The sequence below is a fragment of the Columba livia genome, chromosome 5 (assembly GCF_036013475.1).
Source record: "Columba livia isolate bColLiv1 breed racing homer chromosome 5, bColLiv1.pat.W.v2, whole genome shotgun sequence".
Classification (NCBI taxonomy): Eukaryota; Metazoa; Chordata; class Aves; order Columbiformes; family Columbidae; genus Columba; species Columba livia.
The window spans coordinates 30,856,455-30,873,048 of record NC_088606.1 but is presented as its reverse complement, the minus strand read 5'-3'; the positions used below and the strand labels follow the sequence as shown (position 1 = coordinate 30,873,048).

Genomic DNA, 16,594 nt, shown 5'->3' with positions numbered 1-16,594 from the left:
AAAAAAGGTGGAAAATAATTTTGACAGACATGACAAATAAGAGAAATCAGAATAAATTATAAATTTCCTTTCTACAGGAGGTTTTCTTTTTTTTCTTTTTTTTTTTTTTTAATTATGAGTAGGAATGTTTAAGAGTTTTTTGTGGGGGGCAAAGTTTAGCCTGTTTATAAATAAAATAAAACTTGTTCCTCTATTTAAAATTAATTGTTTGTGGTGTCCAAGATAACAAATTTGACATATGTCCTAATAGTAAATCACTTAAAATAGCCTTTCTCCCAGATCAATGCATTGAATAAAAGTAGTATTTGTACTTTTCCTTACCCTTTTTAATATGCAATATTTAAGTAACTGCAGGTTTGCATTTTTTATAATTTAAAAAAGCACACCTGGGAAAAATGGTGACTGGATGAACTATGTAACTACTTTCTTGAATTAATTTGAGCAATTGATTTACTTTTCTTCCTTCTATTTTCCATCAGTTTTATCCTACCCTTGAACAGTAAACTTTATGTACCAACACAATCAAGCTATGTTTATTCTACTTTTCTTCTTGTAAAATTTATAGGAAAATTAAAAATATTAGCAAAACATTAGGGAAGAAAAAAAAACTTTAAAACTTATTCTTTATTATATAAGACACCAGTTTTCAAGAAGCAACACATTCTAAGCTTAACTACATAGTACACCTAGTGCTTGCTGTAGGATTTTCCTAAAATGGTCTCTAAATGAAACAACAAATAAACCCTCCAAAGCCTCCTGGTTTTTTACTTTCTTTAGGTTTTATTTGGAAGGGAAGAATACAGCTGGGAGTTCATCAGAACTTGCTATCATGAAACATGTGAAATGATGATTTATAACAATAATATTTAATTTTAGTGCTCTAATAGTATATCTGGGTACTGTAATTTTTCTGCATAAATTAATGGGAGTCCTTTCGTGATCTTAAAATATACATTTCTATCTCCATTTTCCCATGCAGAAAAAAAGGGAAGCCATAATTTCTCTCTGGAATACCATATTAAGTGCCATTGCATGGGAAAACATCTGTACAGAAAGCGGATACCATGTACTGTATTTGGAGTCAGGGGCAAAAGTTGGAGGAAAAACATGTCTTTATATATATATATATATTTATATGTATGTTTTCTGCTGTGAAGTTCTTACTTATTGGAGATTTATTTCCTTAGGAACGCCTGTTAATGTGAGGGGAAGATGCCAGAAGAGGGAAGTTTTCTAGTAATCTACAGTACAATTATAACTGATGTGTTAAAGTTCATCATTTCCCTGCATCTCTTCTGGGGAAAAAGCACAATCTCTTTGGAGTTTTCCTGCACCAAGGCATTTAGAGGAGTAGATGTACTGTCTACAAATGTCAGAATTTAAGCTATTTTTGCACATATCTGCATTATGGCCACATGTACACAGAAACATCTGGTCCAACTGATGCACAAAGATATTCCTCACTTTTACTTCTTTAGTATTTGGAGATATTTTGAGGAGAAAGCTAACTAAATATGAATTTAAGAGAGATGTCAATTAGCTTTTGAGCGCCTTTGAACTTCATAAAAATGGAGCACACATGAGTTTTATTTATTCTTATTTATTTATCCTTATTTATTTTATCCTCATTAAAAATTGGTTGCATTCAACCAATTTTGGCTCTTTTGGGGCCTAACACGTATATTCTCAATACCTGAGAATATATGTGTTGTCCTTGTGTTAAGGCTTTGCTGTTTAACAGAAAATATGAAGCTTCACATTATCTAACATGGCCTTTCATTTTGGCATACCCCAGTTTCAAGAGATCAAATACAAAGCTTTTAAGCTGCCTAAGTAGTTAGCAGCTTCTCCATAGCTCACTATACTGAGTACTTAGTCTTAGCTAGTGGTCTCACTCTACCACTCTAGCTTTATCATCACTGATCTTGTTAGGTTACCTACTATTCAACAAAAAGAGCAAGAAGATGGAATGGTCTGTGGTTTGTCATTAAATTAGAACTAGTGGATGCCCCATTAAATGCTCAGGCAACACATATAAAGTGAAACAAAAAAACTCGTGTTTAATACCTGAAATTTAGAACTACAAGATATCGCTGAAACAAAAAGCATACATAAGTTCAAAAAGTTATTTGAAAAACTCCAGGAGGTTGTCAAAGATTGGTAGTTATTAAGCCTGATAAGAAGAGCCTGTGTGTTGGTTCACACTTCTTGAAAGGATCACATATTTTAAGGAAAGTATTTTCATTTGCCTGATATTGATTCTAACAACTGTTACTAGTGGAAGAAACATTTAGCCATTTGTCTGGTATACAATCCATATGGAAGCATTGTTCTTCCCTATTAATGGTTTTGATGTTTGAGTACAACAACATCAGAGCAACAGTGATCCGAATAATTTCTGTTGTATAGCGATGGCATCTGTCATTATTTGCATCCTCTTTGGAGAGGAGATTATTTTAGTTAGCCATATTTTAATCCACATAATAAATTCAAATTAAAAAGCTTATGTAGAGATGGATCATTTATTAATATTCTCACTACTAGATCCATCCTCATTGCTAAAGAAATTAATTATTCCTTCATGTTTTTCATGTTTCAGAATAATCTGCTTAAAGAGTTCCTGGCAATACATCTCCAGGGCAATTGGTTCTAGTCAGATTCCTTGTTACCATATTTCAACTTCAGCAAAGCAAGGGGAATGAAATTTTACATATTCCACTTCTTTGAACAGTTGTTACTGACAATTTTTCATACCACTGATATTATCATTCCTATGTGCACCCAAATATCAGGTTTCTTAGAAGCCTGGGATACACTAACTAATGGAAAGAAATGGTGGCACCTTCAGTAAATACCTGTAAACAGGTTCTTTGTGGAAAAGGTGGTAGATTTCTGATTATTTCCTGCAGAAAACAGAGAAAATTAAACCCATGATATTTGTTATAAGAGAACTTGGCATTTTTTAAGACTGTGTCCTTACAGTGAAATTCTTTTTAACTGGAAGATTCCCAATTATTGTTAGAATGCAGGCTGGTCAAAATTAAATTTTCACTTATACTTAAACAACTGGTTTCATCAGCATCAAATGAGCCCTACTACATAATAGGTTTCAGGTGCTTCAAGCTCCCTGGTATAGATGCAGGACCCTAAACTCTGTGGTCTGCATCATGAATGAGAACGCCCAGCAGTTCCAATATAATAACATGAAAGCTAGAAAGCCCTATGGCTTCTTTAGGAAAACATGAACAGCAGTCTCAGGCAAGCACAACCTCAGGAAATATCATTTCAGCACAGAAATACTTGTTTCAATTATAGCAAAACAATGTTTCTTAGCGTGTGTTGCTTGTGAGATGTTTTGGTCTTTTGGTTTTGATTTAGAATGAATCCAGATTTTACTGATGTTTTTGAAAACCAGAATTCTCAAGTTCAGGAAAACTCCATTAGCAATTCTATAATTACTAACCTCAGCATGCTCAGAAAGTCGAAGAGTAGAAGCAAGAAAAATTTCTTCAGGAAATCATAGTAAAAGCAGGAAAAAATAGGCATTTTTTGCTTCAGTATTTATTTCCAGAAAATGAAATCTCATAAAAGTTAAATTATAATCTATACTCCTCAACAGGTACAAACAGGTATGGGGGAAGTCAGTATTTTCCAAATTTGGGGCTAATCCAATAGCTGTTACTGAAAGTTAGACTAATTCTATACAAAATGGACTACTCCTGTATGTAAGAGCATCAGTATTCTCTTGAATATGTCACAGTCTAGATTGTGAATACAAAATATTTTAGTCCTTCTGATCACCGATTCTTTTCTGAAGATTGACGATCTTGTAGCACTGGTGAATGATACCTCAAGAACTATCCAGTTTGGCACCAGAAACATGAATTTCTGATTCCTGCAGTATGAATATAGATACAGACCTACATGTTGAGCCATATCCATCAACATGAACATTACTTTCTTACCATAAGCAGCTCCATTGGCTTTAGTAAGACTCACGTGAGTAGCCTAGCTCAATGCATTAAAACTTACAACTTCAAAATAGTTCTAGACATGAAAAAATCACCAATAAAACACTTGTGGCACTTCTTTTATAATATCTACAAATTGTGAGCTTATTAAACTTAAATGAACCTAAAGGTTTTAGTTGCACTGTTCATTGTTTTTTTTTTCTCTGTGTGACTTTGTGCCACAGCAGGAGAGTTGCATGCCTTTGCAATATTAATATTTCTAAACATCTGGCATCTCCTGTATGAGTTCACAGAAAATTTGCAGTGAAAGCCTACAGAAAAAAAAAGGGGAGGGAACTCCAGTTTAAAACAAGTTTCTAGAAATAAATCTCAACTAGAAGCATTCTCTGCAATGTACCTTTTTCAATAATGTATCTTTTTCTATTGGATGTGTTTTTCAAAGGTGAATTGAATTAAATTAAATTGAACAGATATACTCCAGCAGTGTGGAATGGTCCAGCAGAGAACATATGTCCCTGTACAATCTTTGCTTTTACTCTCACAACAAGATTACCACGTTGACAAATTTTAAAGGAGACTCTCAAGAGAGATTTGGAAATTACACACTGAAAGACACATACAAATGCAGCCCTTCATCTCTACCTTTGGGGATTTACACAGGAAAATATAAATACATGTCATCTAATAGCACAGTGTAACCATGCCAGTTCTCACTTATTGGAAGTTACAAATCAATAAAACCAAAGTTCAAATGATTCTTATCACTGACCAAACAAAAAAAAAAAAAACAAACAAAAAAAAAAAAAATAAAAACTACTTAAAACTACTTATTTCAAATTAAAAGAAAGGAAGCAATTCCTTTCTCATTAAAAGTCTGTGGAAAGGGAGAAGAGAGAAAGGGCTATTTCAGAATCAATTTTGTATTTAATTTTTAAAATGCCATATTTATTATAAGATTCAAAATAGACTTTTTTATTGTTCTCTGAATATTTGATTCCAGCATAGGAAAACTGTGCATCCTGAAAGTAATTATAGATGTATCAAGCAAATGTTTTTCCCCATTCTGTATTTTAATTAGTTTACTGCTGTTTTTACTGCTTTTCATGAAAACTGGTCAATGACACATCGACTGAAAACATTATTCAATTCCCAGTGTCCATTACCTTCAGGACTACTTAGAAACTGCCTTATTTCACCCTGTTGGATTATGCCTCCTGAACTCATTTAATTTCCTAAGAAATTATGTAATTTTTTAAATATTATGGAAATTAAGGACCTCGGGTACTAACAGATAGAAACTTAGGCATTTCAATGTTCACTTTAATTGAGATAAAACTTGTAAGATATAAGCATATCTTATCTGTGTTTTGCAAACATAGCAATTATTCTTGGTGCTTTATGTTTACTGGTTTGAATTTCAGTGGTGTCTTTTGTTTTGCTCTACGTAGTTTTATCCTGTTTATCTACCTGTAGTACATTATTTTAATGTAAAACCTTAGGCTCCTCTATAGAAGGTGAAGTCCTAACTGTGCATGTTAGCAGAGTTTAAATTTTATGACAGATCTTTAAATTTCTATTTTCAATCAGAATTAAGGTGAAGACCATTTGTTTACCAAGGAAGTTGGTCAACTAATATTTCTTTCAGGGAGTTTTAAAAAATAAACGCTCAAATTTAGTGTTTTTAAGTGGCTCAATCTCATCTAATTAATCAGGAAAAAAAAAAAAAACAAAACTCTCATCTTCTAAAACAAGAATTCTGGATTGTAGAGTTAAATGGGCTCTGCATCTGTCATACAGTCTGAAGTTTCATAATCTCCCTCACTGTCTCCCATCCACAGTCCCTTTGATGAGTCATGCTCAAACTACTTATCACCAGAATGCACTTTTAAAACACAGAACACTTCAGGCTTCATTTACTTGATTGTGAAGGAGAAGACTAGTAGATAAATAGAAAGAGTGGTAGTTCATAGTTCTCAAACTTCAGGTTTATGGAACCAAAATCTCACATCAGAAAAGCCATGTTATTCTTCCCAACACAACACTTACTTATTGCAGAAATTATGTAGTGCTTTATGGAAAAAAACATGGCAGTTGCTTTCTGAGACCTCACAAACACACGCTTTGTCAACCACAGACACCAAAAAACACTTCACAATTTTTTCACATCTCTACCAAGCAATTAAATTATTTCTTCCATACACATTTTAAATGCAAATCGTCAGCCACCATAATTTCTTTTCTCTTTGAATGCTCTGATTAGCAGAAAAATGGCTATTTGGTCATATGAATAACAGGCTTTAAAGTCACTACCCTAATTGAACTGAGTAGGGGAAACTTAGTCTTTGCAAAGCTATTGTTGTAAGCCGTCTTTGCACTTGGCCTGCTCTGCTTCAGGTAAAACATGAAAACCTCAGCTGCACCTCTGCTGCCTCCATTGATCACCTCTTTATGTAGCTGCAGCTGGCTGGAAAATTTATCCTTCCTTTCACCAGCAACTTTCAAAGAATACATGGGCTGGATGCAGATCAGTCTTAAATGACAGGCCAAATGTGGAGCAATACTCCAGAACTCCATGACCAGGCAGATTTATCACAGCCGAGATATCCTAAAGGTACCTCCCCATGCCAGAATATTTCTTCTATGGACAGTCTAGGAAGTGGTTAAAAAGACACCAACTGGTAGAACCTGCTTTTTCAAGGAGACAAGAAAAGCAATATAATCTAATTAATCCAGTAGAGCTGCATTTTATCTCTGTCTCACATGTGCACAAGGGAAGTGAGGTGTAGGGCAGATGCATTGATTGAATAATTTAAATTCCATATTTCTCATGAATATATTGAATTTTATGTTATTTAGCTAAAGTAGAGACATTATAAATTTATGACTTTATCAATCAAGTAGAATTACGGACATATCGCTTGCAGTTAACTATCAGTTTTGCAGTTAAAGCACTCACTCAATAGATTCAGCCTCACACAGATGTGAGAAAAACAGAATCTTTCCCAAATTACAGCATCTATTTTCCATAGATAAAATTGAATTTGATGGGGTTTTACAAGTAAATTGCTAGCTAATTTAACACCACAGTAATTATAAAATTGGCCTCCTTGCAGAAATTCAGTAGAGGGTTGTTTTGGGGGTTGTTGGTTGGGGTTTTTTTAAACCAGATAACATTATTGAAGCTGGTTTGGATATACATACATATACACTTTGTCTCAAATATATGTATCAAATGAAGAAGATGACCAGGAATTCATTGTTTCTTAGAACACAAAAGACGGGAGATTCAATTCAAAGGCAGCAGAATTAAAACAGAAAGTGATGCTTTGTTATATAAGCTGCAACTAGAATATGGAACTCATTGCCACTGGACATTTTAGCAGTCCTAAGTATTGTAAGTCCTCATAAAAGATCTGAACAAATTCATGGAAAAAATTTCCACCAAATATCCACCAAAGACTACCTATCAAGTAGATCTGTCAAGACCTATGCAAACTTTATATCTAGCATAAGAAGTCCTGGGTTGCCAAAAGCTGCAGGGAAAGTTTCAGTCTGTTCTCATCCTACGTTCACAAACTCGATAGTGACTTTTTCCAGAGATGCAAAACTGGAGCAAGATGAACATTTTGGTGTGGTGCAAGTTAGCCATTACTGTTTTCTTAACTTACATATAATTATTGAAATGGAGCTGAAATGCCAAGCTTCTTTTGAAGAGGTGATAGGGGAAAGACTTGATTAAACAAACAATCAGATTAAAAAGTGTACCAGAACATTTACCTTTGATGCTCTTTATAATAAAAATGTCCTTTTAAATAAGGCTGAAGAGTAGTGCTTTCCTCAGGCAATCCCACACTAAATGGTCTGTTACATGTGATTTCCATATTCCTTTATTTCAGTGAGGTGGAAATATATGCTGTCTTCTGTCCGATGTTCCTTTCTTCAGACTGATTTTTTCCTTCCATTACACTTACTAGGACTAAAATGCAGATGAACTTGCTCTAATGTAATCATTGCCAGTTCCTCTCAATTGTCTTCATCTGTTGAAAAAAGGAATATCTTGTCCCTTTTACACCTGTCAAGAAAATAGGGAAGCAGGTTACCTTTTAAGAGGCAGTTCTTGGCCAGTGGTTTAACTCTTAAATCTTTCAGATGGGAGTCACTTCAGAGAGAAAAAAAAAAAAAATGTTCTTAAGGTATTAATATTTATATTAAAGAAGAAAAAAGGTTGAAGAGACTATCCAAAAAGAAAATTCCTTAATCATCAAAAACACAACTTACTCAGAATAGTAGGTTTTCAAATAATGAGTTACAACAGAGACATGAAGCAGGGAGTAGGGCTCTTCTTTGAGCCCTGCCTACATCCCACCAATCAAACAGCTGTAAATTTGACAGTTCACATCCTTTACCACATTTGATGGATATTGTTGGGATACTCTAATATTACATAGTCTTTAATTTTGAAAATTATTGCTAGGTGTACCTAGGTTATTTAAAGAAAAGTGTAAGAGAGCTACTTATTCAAAACAGTTTTATTTAAACAAAATAACACATGTTAAAAACTGGCTGTTAGAAACTGAACTTCTAAGGACCACATACTATTTGGAGCAAAAAAGGAGGTGGGAGGAGTGGCTGTCAGACACAGCATTCACCAGGATTCTCCAGGCAGCTGGAGCCAGAAGTGAGAAGTTGCCTGTCATTTAGAAAATACCACTGGGGGAATAGTAAGGTTGCATCCAGTTTCCTATTCAGCTAACATCATGGAAGTGCAACCAACCAGGAGCACTACCAGCAGGGTGCACAGGCAGAAATCAGGCACAGGAGGGGTACTTGGTGTCCTGCATCTTACTGCTAGAGCTGGCACAACAAAGGTGGCATCACAGGTCCCCTGCTCTGCCTGCAGTGACCCCAAGGTTGGAAGCTGCAGCCCACACCCAGTGGCAGGATGTGGCTATTCAGCACTCAGGACATAGGGCCCTTCTGTACACCATGCTCTTTCTGAGGCTAGGGCAGAGAGGTGATTCTGGAGTGCAGGGCCCATGACACATATAGCAAAGGAAGAGGAATGAAAACCTATGCTTAAGCAGGCATAGGGACTCTTGCAATGGTGGAGCCTGGAGGCTTGTGATTTCTGGGAGAGTAAGGTGTCTCTTTCTCCTCCCACATATATTCATCTGAATAACAGGTGTAAGCCAACAAGTTCTGACATGGGAGCACTTGGGATGGCTGTGCCAAATCTGCAGGTCAGATCAACACAACAAAGAGCACTGGCTGATAGTGGTCACAGACTTGCTGATCCAGGGGACACGTCACCAAGACCTGTTGTCTCAGAGGCTTGCTGTTTGCCAGGGCCCAGACATGTAAGCACAAACTTCACGGAAAATATAAAAACTCAATTACAAATAAAACCAGACTTATCAAGAGTACACAATAACATCATGAACTGCTCCTCTAGTCAAAACATTTTAAAGTTAGATTCAGAAATGGAATTAAAAAGGTTACACTTTGAGCTTTGAGCAAGAATCTTAAAATTTTCTGAAATAATATCTTTTACTATCCAATCACAAATCAGAAACTGAACAGTAAGTGTCTGTGCTGATTTCAAGCACTTGCATCTAAAGTGCTCATAGAGATTGTCAGGTAATTTGAAAATAAACACACAAGAAACTTAAATAGCTAAACTTGTTAATAATTATTTTAATATAAGTTATTTGCTTTGCTTCACAAGCATCACTTCTAAACATACAAAATATGTTCGAAGTAATATAAAAGTATAGATTCATTTTCCTTTGACCAGAAACAACAAACTTGTTCTCTTCTTACCAATCCTTATAGATGAGTTGGTGACAGGAGGTGGTCTTTTCAACTCTGCAGGTGCAGATTCTCATATACAAACTAGTAACTGAGAAATTATCAAAATAAGAGATAAGAGGAAACACATGGCTGTAGAAAGCTTGGAATATTGACAAACTAGAGTTTGCAGGTGGATAACCTCTCTGAAGATTTTAGTACCCAAACACTCACTACTTAACTAAATTGTCAAAGGCTTGCTCCCAGCTACTCAGAGAATTTTCCTTAATCTACATGTTCAACGGGGAAGGGAGACTATTCACAAATAGCCAGTGTTTGTTACATAAAATATGTTGTGAATGTACATAGTATGTACATATATTTTACGTCATAAAATGTGAATCTAAATTCAAAATAACGTGATTTAGACCAACCCACTTGATGAAGAGTCCTCAGAGGTCACTAAAGCTTTGATTTTCCAGTTAGCTTATTTTATAGCTAGTGCTTTAGAAGCCATCAAAACCACAATGAGATAGATCAATCAGATTGCTTTTATTGGTCTACTGCGTACAATTCAATATAGGCAACAAGAGTATCCACTGAATCAGACTTGGAAGGAATTTGCATTATGCCATAGAATAGCTTTAACCTTGAGACTGATAGAAAAATCAACAGTTTGATAATTAATAATGTGAATATGTGTTTTAATCTGAATAGTATATCTAATAAGAATTTACATTATTTTAGAACTTAAAAGAATACAATGCTGATAATAGATTTCTCTGTAGGTCTTCAAATGTGCTGCAGTATTTTTATCAAGAGAGTTATGAAAGGCTCTCATTTGCAGTTAAGACAAAATAAAACCATGTATTTTTTTTCTGGTATAATTCATTTTGTATTTTAATGTTTTGAAAAATAATACAAATATATTTGAAAAATGTTAATAACAATATATCTCTGTGATTGATGGCTTGTTTTCATGCACTATTAAAAAGATTTCGTGTTCTTAGAAAGTCTGTATGTGTAAAGTCTCCAAGTGACAAACATGTCAGTTACTGTGATGGAAAACTACAGTATTTCAGAAACTCATAGACAGAGAATTATTTAAGGTTCTCTGTGGATCTGACAGTTATTGCATACCATAAAGGTCATCTTAATTTTTGTAGAATATTTTTACTAAATTACTCACCCTAGTAATGCAAGAACAGACCTATGACTAGTGACAGGCTATGAGTAAATTCAGCAAAATATGTTATTCTGGAAGTGGGTTAACAGGGAAATCTTATGACTAGGTGGGGGAGGATAATACACTGTGTAAACCTATAGGACACAGTGATCACAGCTATATGTGTAAAAGCAGAAATGAGAGTTGCCTTAAAGGTATTAGCCTTAAAGGTTAATTTACAATCTCAAGGTTATTCATTTACACTAAATGAAATACTTCAATAAACTGAGCCCAGTAAAGCATCTTAAATAAATAGATAGAACTCCACCTGTCTGTGGTGCAAACAAGTTGCCAGAGTTACACGGGCAAGATGAGCTGCCTCTTGTGTAGACTTCATGCCAGATGACATTCACAAACCAAACTGAGGAAAGGCCACTAGAAGAAGGGTTACCCAAGCACAGCATCAAAGATAAATTAGGAGTGAATAATATGGTGTGGCCACCACTAGTGAGGACATGAATAACATATATGAGGAGCTACTGAGAGGTTTGTAATTAACTGACACAGACAGCTAGAAAACCACTGGGGACTTGAAAGTAGCCTTTCATACTACCAAAAATAAGTACTGAAAAAGAGAGTAAGAATTTGTAGTGCAGGATGTAAAATAGATGACTTGTATATATTATTTATCTTTGAAAACATTAAAAATCCAACTATCACAGTATGTGGTCTTTCTGCGTATGAAATTAACTTTTGTTACAGCAACCATTACCTCTTGGAATGCATTAATTTGGGAATATCACAGAAGTACTAATATTGCACAGAAAGAAGCTTATTCTGCTAGAATTTTCTGCTTAATATATAACTCCAGGGAAACTTTAGAAGACTACAATCCCTGCGTATGAGTTATTTCTTATAGTATTAGAGCTTCAGATGTTATAATAGCATAGATCATCACACAATCACTATTCTAAGGGTAAAGGGATGTCTGAGAGCATAAATATCCCAGGAACAACCTATGTTTATCAGAAAACGTTTCATCCAGGACAAAGACTGAGGAGTAGGCTAGACCAATTAAAGCCACATAGTAGGAAAGAAGCTGGTGGAAAAGTCAGATTAGCTACTCTGGAAACTGCCTCCATGTTGTCTCAGAGCCTCTGAGGAGGACAGAGGTTAAAAGCTGTGAATCGCATACTCACTTGAGTTAACAGGAACAGTCCTAGAGGCAAAAAGAAAAAGTAATATCTGCACTTATACTATGCTAACATGCTCTCCAAGGATGAGGAGTATTTTTACAGATATGATCAAGTGAGATACTAGATTGTTCTGAAACCAGGCAGTATTTCTGTGAGACAGCCCTACATCAGATTTCCCCCAGTGAGTCAGGTAGCTATGCAAATCTTGGTGAATTTTAATGTGCCAGAGAACAGGCTTATTAAGTAATCACCTTGGGCATCTTCAGTTACAGTTGTAAAAAATGCCCAGTGGAGGGTTGTGACTGTGAGAGCTTTAATTCATAGAGAACTCAGAAAAGCTCCCCACTTCCACACACTAGAAGTCAGGCGCAAATATTTCCGTAGTTTGAATGTGATCCCTGGCTATCATTTGATTATAGCGGCATTTAAGGATCAAAGTAAGTCTTCTTTTCTGAAACACTATCCATTGTTCAAGGGTTTTAGAATGATCTCTCCGTTCATTAATATAACAGCGTCATCTACTAGGATAATAAAGTAATTTGTCTTTTTGTTGAAGAAAGAGAAAAGAGAAAAAGATAAAAGAAAAAAAAAATTATTACCTATTATTTTTTTCAAGAGTTACAATTAAGCTTGCAGGAAGGCTTCATCACCTTTCCAGTAAATACAATAGGTGCGAGTAGATGATATTTCAAGTCTAGAAGCTGACTATTACAAACTGTTGGAAAATGACCATCTAGCTGGAGAAAACACAACTCTTTGTAGGCATGGTGATTTGAAGTATCTCTAACAGCTTACAGTTTCTGATTGATTTGCAAGACATCAAGAGAGATAAATGGTTGAATCAGATCTTGGCAAACCAGCTTAACCAAGTTTGTTTTGTTTTGTTTTTTTTAGAAAGCTGTTTGGAATTTAAATAGGGGAAAGCTGACAGCAATACTACAATGTGAGAAGGAGGCTGAAAAGAGGTCTGAGGAGAGCCTGAAAGAACTTACAACAGGGTTCCCCTGGGGAAAGTTTGAATAGACACCAAAATAGTTTGTGATAGGATATGGTTGAGCTTCCTTCTGTAGAAGAAAGCATGAAGTAGATAAAAGGCCAACAGAGGTGAGCAAAGACAAGCAACATCTTGTCTATCGTCTTCAAAATGAGTGAATATCCAGAGGACCAGCATCACAGAGCAGATTTATCCTTAAGTGTACACTGAATAGAAACATCCTCTCTATGTCTAACTATTTTATTTTGTTATAAAACTATGTCAAGACTTTTAATAAAAATCTAGAGATATCTCAAGATCTCTCTTCAAAAGTGTACTGTTTCTTGAAATGTTATTCTGTGTACCTTCTCTGCATGATTTTTTTTCTTTTTACTCATCAGAGACAAAGACTCCAAAGATATTTGTTAGAATCATAGAATCATAGAATGTTCTGAGTTGGAAGGGACCCACAAGGATTATCAAGTCCAACTCCTGTCCCTGCATAGGACAACCCCACAGTTCACACCATGTGTTTGAGGATGTTGTTCAGTCTCTTCTTGAACACTGTCAGGCTTGGAGCCATGACAGCTCCCTGAGGAGGCTGTTCCAGTGCTCCACCACCCACTGAGTGAAGAACCTTTTCCTAATGTCCAACTTAAACCTTCCCTGGCACATCTTCCTGCCATTCCCTTGGGTTCTGTTGTTGGTTTCTAAAGAGCTCGGTGCCTACGCCTCTTCCTCCCCTTGTGAGGAAATTAAAAGTCACCAAATCACCTTCTGACATCTCTAGAATTATTATCTGGTTGGTTTTTGTTTCTTCATTTGTTTGCTTCATTTTTTCCCTTTTGTTTATATTGAAGTTACAAACTAACGTGCCTTAGTAATAAAGAGAAAAAGGAAAAGAGGACACACGGGAGCAGCTGTTAACAAAGAATTCAGAATGCTGACTCTATGTACAAGAGAGAGAATTATAGACTATATCTGTCACATGCTTTGCAAAGTAAATGCATATATTGATTGCCCAATGAAAGATTTCCATTACAAGTGGAATTTCTCCAGTAGTATAGCTCAAATCTTACTAAACTTACACAAATATAGACTTGAGTAGGCATCATAAGTACAGCTGATGACTTTCTTATTGCCATTGCTAGCAAGAACATCTGAGACGGGTCTTAAAATACTGAAAAAAATCAGTAATTTAGAGACTGAAGCATAAACTACAAGCTGTCCAGAAGTATGGTAGAAAGTAATAATCACTCACCATGACTCAGAAAAAAAAAAAAAAGAAAAGTAAAAAATGGTAACTGTTTTTTCAGTCCATTACTGAGTGGTAGGAACAAGGGAAGAACTGTGAAGTAAAAACAACTATTGGTGAAGTTGCTCAAGCCAGATAAGACAAAGGTCGAATGTGAAGAACTGCAGGGGACCCTAAGCTTTGGATAACCAGATGTTAAAGAGCAGACAAAATTCAATACAGACAAATGGAAAATTATAAGCATGATACAGTAATCCTAATTCTATATATAAAATACAGAACTATCAATACTTAGAAATGAGATTTCAGAGTAGTAATTGGTAGTACTACCAAAGAGTCAGTTCAGTGCTCAACAGTGATCAAAATATGAATCATATAATATAAAAAATAGGTAAGATTGCAACAAAATGAAACTCAGGTGAATGAATCAACCCATAGCTCACCTTCATTTTAAGCATGATGTGTCAGTCTTGTTACATCTAGTCCCAAGCAGATGTAGTCAGAATGGAAGCTTCTGTAAGAAGAAAAATTGCACAGACTAGGTCTCCTCAGGTACAAATGCCATTAGCTAAAGGGTGTATGACTGAGATATACAAATCCTGAACAGCAACCAGCATCACTATCTCTTTCATCAAGAGAAATGGGGATTATCAAATGAATTGAGAGCAATTCTAGAGAAAGAAAGAAAAAGAAAAGGTACATTATACAATATGTAATTAAGCTAACTCTTGGTGATTTAGGGAAGCAAATCAAAGGTTTGGCATTTTCTCCAAATCTTATTGAAGGAAACTTCCAACTTTTACTGTAGCAAATTATGCCATGAAAATATCTAAAAAGACATCTAGTTTTATGTTTGGGATTTTCAAAGTCTGAAAGGCATATTAAAGTGGCATGCACATTTCTAGTCCAGGTAGCACAGATAATTTTTCTTCAACTATAAATTGCATTTCCATAATAATTAGTAAGATCCAAGGAAACAGATATAACCATCAAACTCTACATGCTTACCTGACAATGGAGAAAGAAATCAACTTACATTTCTATTCAGTAATAAAAAGGTTGCAAATTAAGAACTATAAGGTCACCTAAGATCTTATCTATTGGACATCCAGAAAAATGCCTTTGGAAGGTGATTCATCTCACTGAGATTGAACATTTACCTTAAGATGGGAAGAACAACTTATTCTTCAGTGGAGTTAACTATGGAAGAGAGCTTAAATGCCTGACTTGTGGACTGGTTGTGGTAGGTATGATGAATGCTAGCCTAAATAAAAAGTCTGGAGAAATTAAAGCATAAGACAGAACTGTACATGAGTGGCTCATGATTTAGTATCTTGAAAATTATTTATCTCCTGTGTACATATTTCCTGTGTGATAAATAAATTATTATGCTAATATACATGGTAGTCATTACCTGATACAGCAACACCACTAGTCCTTCACAAGCTGAGGTTTTCACACAACAATTCACCTGACATTTGGGCCAACAAAACTGCTTACATGAAAAATGCACTCTACAGCAATGTTGTAAATTCAGTTGATACTTAATTTATTGTGACACTCATGCACAACTCTAGAAAAAAGAACCAGAAAGACAGCCATAAGACAGTGCTGTTGAGATTTGTATCCTTCTGTCAATAAGCTTAACAACTCAAAAGGCATGAAGAGCAACATCAAGTAACAAACAGACCATAGGTTAACTGTATCATTATCGGCACAAGCATATGAGCAAATAAAAAAGAATGTAAAGAAATGTTTATGAGAAAGATCATATCATTTGAAGAATTTTGGTTATTCTAATAAATTGGTCCCATTGTTTAAAAATATATGATGAACCATCTGCAATTTGGATGTCACAAACAGAGCCACATGACAATCTACAGTACATTAAGGTAAGCAGGTACTATTGTTTACTCATTAACTCACTATTTTAAGGTCTATTAGCTACTAGATGCTGTTGTTACGAAAAAAGGAGAGGAGAGGGGAGGGGAGGGGAGAGGGAGAGGGAGAGGGAGAGGGAGAGGGAGAGGGAGAGGGAGAGGGAGAGGGAGAGGGAGAGGGAGAGGGAGAGGGAGGGGAGGGGAAGGGAAGGGAGGGGAGGGGAGAGGTAGAGGGAGAGGGAGAGGGAGAGGGAGAGGGAGGGGAGGGGAGGGGAAGGGAGGGGAGGGGAGGGGGAGAGAGAGAGGGAGAGGGAGAGGGAGGGGAGGGGAGGGGAGGGGAGGGGAGGGGAGGGGAGGGGAGGGGAGG

At 35.7% G+C, this 16,594-nt stretch overlaps 1 long non-coding RNA gene across 1 annotated transcript; it reads right to left on the bottom strand.

Moving 5' to 3' along the window:
- Positions 1 to 599: 599 nt before the first annotated feature.
- Positions 600 to 16,190, bottom strand: LOC110358558 (uncharacterized). Its single transcript, XR_002413102.2, has 3 exons — positions 15,762 to 16,190; positions 14,791 to 14,861; positions 600 to 8,043 (listed from the first exon to the last, which is right to left on the bottom strand). It is a non-coding gene; the product is annotated as an uncharacterized LOC110358558 (long non-coding RNA).
- Positions 16,191 to 16,594: the final 404 nt, after the last annotated feature.